Source organism: Garra rufa, chromosome 15 (genome assembly GCF_049309525.1).
Source record: "Garra rufa chromosome 15, GarRuf1.0, whole genome shotgun sequence".
NCBI lineage: Eukaryota > Metazoa > Chordata > Actinopteri > Cypriniformes > Cyprinidae > Garra > Garra rufa.
In genome coordinates, this window is record NC_133375.1 from 44979131 (window position 1) to 44985304 (window position 6174).

Here is a 6174-nt window from a genome sequence, read left to right on the forward strand (position 1 = left end):
GTGTGTTTCAGAAAGTATTTTCACTAAATGTGTTTTTGCTGCAGGTCTGAATTTTCAGATTCTCTTTCAGTGCAGGTGATTATTTAAGAGCCTTTGGTCTGAATGTAAATGTGATTTTAATATGCAGTACATCACCTGACCTGCAGGGGGCATCAGTGTTTCTGTGGTTTCAGTTTAAGAGCTAAATCATTTGTCATTAGATCAAATTATGAGTCAAAATCATCCACTTTTCTTTTATGCCAAAAATTATTAGGATATTAAGATCATGTTCCATAAATATATTTTGTAAATTTCCTACAGTAAATATATCAAAACCTAATTTTTGATTAGTAATATGCATTGCCAAGAACTTCATTTGGACAAATTTAAAGGCAATTTTCTCAAAGTTTTGTTTTTTTGCACCGTCAGATTCCAGATTTTCAAATAGTTGTATCTCAGCCAAATACTGGGGCGTCAGTGTTTCTGTGGTTTCAGTTTAAGAGCTCAAACCATTTGTCATTACATCAATTCCTTAATTAATATCTCCCCAGCTAATATTTTTCCTGGTTAGCAGAACTTTATAGGAATGATAGTTTATGGATCCCACAACAAAAATTCTAAAGTTCTCTGTTGGTTAGCCAGGAAAGTCTTAAGTAGCACAGTGATATTTGTAGCAATAGCTAAAAATGCATTGTATGGGTCAAAATTATCAATTTTTCTTTTACGCTAAAAATCATTACGATATTAAGATCATGTTTCATTAATATTTTTTGTACATTTCCCACAGTAAATATATCAAAACTTAATTTTTGATTAGTAATATGCATTGCTAAGAATTTCATTTCAACAACTTTAAAGGTGATTTGCTCAATTTTTTTTTTTTTTTTTTTTGCACCCTTAGATTCCAGATTTTCTAATAGTTCAGTTTAAGAGCTCAAATCATCTGTCATTACAGCAATTTCTTAATTAGTATCTCCCCAGGTAGATTTTTTTGAGTTTGCAGAACATTATGGGAATGATAGTTTATGGATCCCACAACAAAAATTCTAAAGTTCTCTGTTGGTTAGCCAGGAAAGATTTCTTCACATAAAGAGAACGTTCCCCTAACATTGTCAGTGTGTTCTCAGAATGTTTGCACTACGTCCTCAAAACGTTCTCAGTTCTTTTTTGTAACCTACAGAGAATGTTAATTTCTTATTTAATTCCCCAAAAATAACCAAATGTGACCCTGGAGCACAAAACCAGTCTTAAGTAGCACAGGTATATTTGTAGCAATTGCTTAAAATACATTGTATGGGTCAAACTTATACATTTTTCTTTTACGACAAAAATCATTAGGATATTAAGATCATGTTCCATTAATATTTTTTGTACATTTCCTACAGGAAGTATATCAAAACTTAATTTTCGATTAGTAATATGCATTGCTAAGAACCTCATTTCAACAACGTTGAAGGCGATTTTCTCAATAGTTTTTTTTGCACCCTCAGATTCCAGATTTTTATAAATAGTTGTATCTCAGCCAAATATTGTCCTATCCTAACAAACCAAACATCAATGGAAAGCTTGTTTTATCATTTATCAATCTTTTTTTCCAAGTTCAGCACCTTACACTACCACAAAAAAGTCTAATAAATACTAACAAACAGGCCTGACAGTTAAAATCTATTGGTGTTTGCTGAATCAGCGTGAACTGGCCTTTATATTTAGCGTTAAATATTAAATGTACTGTAACCGTTTATTTAAAACAATTTGTTGAATTGTACCAGAAATGTTCTTGCCCTCATGTCAATCCCAAACAGTATTGTAACTTTTTTTTTCTGCAGAACACAAAAGGAAATTTAAAGCTCAATAAAGGACAACGAGCACCATAAAAACGTTAAAGAGCATCGTGAAAGAATCATAAAAGTATGCTAAGAGCAGTTCATATAACTCGTGCTAAATTCCGAGTCTTTTCAAAGCAACAATTCGTCGAAAATCGATCATTCTGTCATCATTTACTCACCCTCATGTCGTTCAAACCTGTCCTTTGGCTGTAAGGACAAAAAACACCAGATATTTCTCACAATTATATTCTTTTGTGCTCAACATAAGAAGCTCTGTCTAGTGAATGACGAACAAATCCGTTATTCCCTCAAAATCCTCCCGCCGAAACTTCTCAAATGCGCAAAACAAGAGCCAATCAAATTCGAGTGTCTAATGAAGAGAGATTCGGGTGTTTATGGTAGGCTAATTTTAACGAACGTTTCAGTAAAAAAACAGACCCGGGTTTTAAATTAAGTGTATTTTAATTACATACAGTGTATTATAATTATCTATAAAATCTTAAGCCCATCAGAGTTACTGTATGGTTCACATAAACGGTCAAAATGACCAAAAACATAAAAAAAATAAATTAATCTTTAATTATAAAAATGACTTGCGCAGTAAATTACCAAGTTTTACATCATTTTGTGGCCTTCAGCATTGAATCACAAGATGTCAGGAGACTATTCACAAATTATTCACAAAGAAAATAGTTTGGCACCCCACAATGCAAAATAATAATAATAAATAAATATATAAAAACTCAATATATATTTTTGAAAATTTTCAGCCTTCATGTATTTCAGGAGCAAGAAAATACTTTTCCAGCCTTACACTGGCCTACATTTAGGCTAAGTGCGAATATGAACAGCCTATTAGAGATTAAAACTAGAATTATAATAATTTAATAATTAGTATTTTTTTTTTCTAAACCACAAAACCAGTCATAATGATTTATACATCACCTGAATGCTGAATAAATAAGCTTTTTATTGATGTAAGGACAATATTTATAGAGATACAACTATTCGAAAATTAAAACAAAAATTGAAATGCAAAAAAATGCAAAATGCAAAAAAATCTAAATATTGAGAAAATACCCTTTAAAGTTGTCCAAATGAAGTTCTTAGCAATGCACATTACTAATCAAAAATTAAGTTTTGATATATTTACAGTAGGAAATGTACAAAAAATCTTCATGGAACAAGATCTTTACTTAATATCCTTTAATCAATGATTTTTTGGCATAAAAGAAAAATCTGTAAATTTGACCCATGCATTGTATTTTTTACTATTGCTACAAATATACCAGTGCTACTTAAGAGTCACATATTGTACTTTTTATTTACATTGTAAAGTATGTTCCTTGCTGATTTTCATTTAGATGTGTTATATATAGACAACAAATTAAGTTTTTCTTTAAACATGACATGTGAATCTATTTTTTTCTTGGATTAAAAAGTAGACCAAATATATATTTTTAAATGCTTATATATATATATATATATATATATATATATTTATTTATTTTTTTTTTTTTTTTTTTAACATACAGAAATAACTGCCCCAAAATATATTGGTAGAAATTATCTTTACGTAAATTATCATTACCGTAATTGTATACTGCAATAAATATCATCAATCATGGTAGGATTTGCTTTACTTCTATTAATGCAAACTTACATGTGAAAACATTGCAAAATATTACAGAGAAATGACTAAACACAATAATCAGAATATAATGAGAATCACCAAGAACATGAAGAACCACAAAAAAGTAATTCACAGTCAGAAGTTTGTGTCATGCTCAAGCCATCCATCACAATATAAATATATTTCCCTTCATATCACTCCAGGATTATATGTGCATTTAACGTGCTCAGTGTTTAATAACAGTGCAATGTCCCAGTGCAACACCCCTTTAATGAAAAAACAGGATTCATTTTCTTGATGCAAAGCATTGTTGTCCCCGTGTTTTGGTGAGAAGGACAGACAGAGACTCACCTGCACTATTAGAAACACCTGCAGGTGAAGCATCAGCCATTCAGATGAGTAACGCATCAGAGGCACTTGTGCAGATCTACAGACGGACACCGACAGCCTTCATAATGATGCAGCTCCTAATGCGACGGCCGCTATGACAGCTTGCCAATATGACGGGACAGAGGCGAGGACAGGGCCTGGGCTTTTTGACGTATATGCAGAGCGCTGAAATGCTCGCCGGGGCCTGTCAAGAACACGCTTTCTTTTATTTCTGTCTTTAAGTGAGTTTAAGCAGCGATGTGACAGACCATCAGCTGCTCTTCTGCTCTCGCTCTCTCTGAAAAACTGCAAACTAAATGAACTATTCTTAAGAAACAAGCTGTTTAGAGGCAGAGATAAAGAAATACATGTTCAGTGGGAGCCACAGAGATTCAACAAACACTGAGAAACAAGAAAGAACCTGCTGTGAAATCAAACTATAAACCTAAACAAATTCACACATCAGATCTCCAGCACTTCTCCAGCTGTTTGTTTGTTTTTACTGGATGAGGACATTTTAGAGAAGAGTTAGAAAAACATATATTCAGTCTAAAAAGAAAAGAAATGCAGGGGATTGATGACCATAACATTTAAAAAAAAAATGCATGATTGAAAGTTACAAAAATTAATTTATTTGACTCAATTAAGTTAAATCTTTTAAGTTGCAAATATTATTTTCTTAAGTTCTGTTGACATAATGCTGATCATTACATTAATGTAGTTTTGTGTGCAATTTAAAATAGTTAAAAGTTAATAATTAAAAAATAAGGAACTTAATAAATTGCATTTATAAGTGCAAATTGGGCAGTGCATTTCTAGTTCTATAAAAAGAATAAATGTTAAACTAAATAAAAAAAAAATAGTAAACAAAAAGTCTCACTGTTTAATGGATTTAAGTATATACTGCATTAAAATAAGAGCTTGAATTTATGCAAAATAATTTATAACAATTTATGCAAATAATACATTTTGCATGCACAATTACAGCTGTTACTTTGAACTGAAATAAATGATTCCAATTTAATGTTCAAAAAAAATGTTAACTTCATATTTTGTAGCATAAACATAAATTTTAGTTGATGACTCAAACATATTAAGTTCCACTGACTCCGTTGAACAAAATTGTATTTAAAAATCATCATAACTCCAAAATATTGATGCAAACATTATTTTGACGAGTTCTGTTGACATCATAATGCTGATTGTTTCATCAACTTAGTATTGTGTGCATTTTAATCAGATATGTTAAAAAAGTTAATAATTTATAAATAAGCAACTTAATAAATTGTCTTTATATATGCAAATTTGGCAGTAAATTTCTAGTTCTCAGCATGCTTTAAGATTGGATAAAAAGAAAAAAATGTTGAATTAATTTGTTTTGTTGTAATTTAGCCGAATGATGGGACCAGTTACTGTTTAATGCTGTTATGTTTGACATTTAAAAGAGTTTTTGATGAGTTTTTAGTTTAAATGTTTTAGTCATTGAAGAAATCTTAACTATTTGGTAATGTTTTATACCCAACACTGTTGGTGACTACATTAAAGTATATATTACTTTAAAATAAGAGCATAATTTAGGCAAAATATTGATTTATAACAATTTATACAAATAATACATTTTGCATGCATAATTGCAGCTGTTAATTTGAACTGAAATAAATTACGCCAATGTAATGCTGAAAAAAATTGCTAACTTAATATTTTGTAGCATAAACACAAATTTTAAGTTGATAACTCAATCATATTAAGTTCCACTAATTTTTAGTTGAACAAGTTTGCCGGTTGAACAAAATTTGACGGATTTATGCAAAATTATTTATTAACAGTACTTTATGCAAGTAATACATTTTGCATGCACAATTACAGCTGTTAATTTAACTGAAATAAATGATTCCAATTTAATGCTGAAAAAATTGCTAACTTAATATTTTGTAGCATAAACACATAAACACACAATTTTAAGTTGATAACTCAATCATATTAAGTTCCACTAATTTTTAGTTGAACAAGTTTGTCGGTTGAACAAAATTTGATGGATTTATACAAAATAATTTATTTACAGTAATTTATGCAAGTAATACATTTTGCATGCACAATTACAGCTGTTAATTTAACTGAAATAATTGAATTGAATTTAATGCTGAAGAAATTGCTAACTTAATATTTTGTAGCATAAACACAAATTTTAAGTTGAGAACTCAATCATATTAAGTTCCACTAATTTTTAGTTGAACAAGTTTGCAGGTTAAACAAAATTTGATGGATTTTTGCAAAATAATTTATTTACAGTAATTTATGCAAGTAATACAGCTTGCATGCACAATTACAGCTGTTAATTTGAACGAAAATAAATCAGACTAATTTATT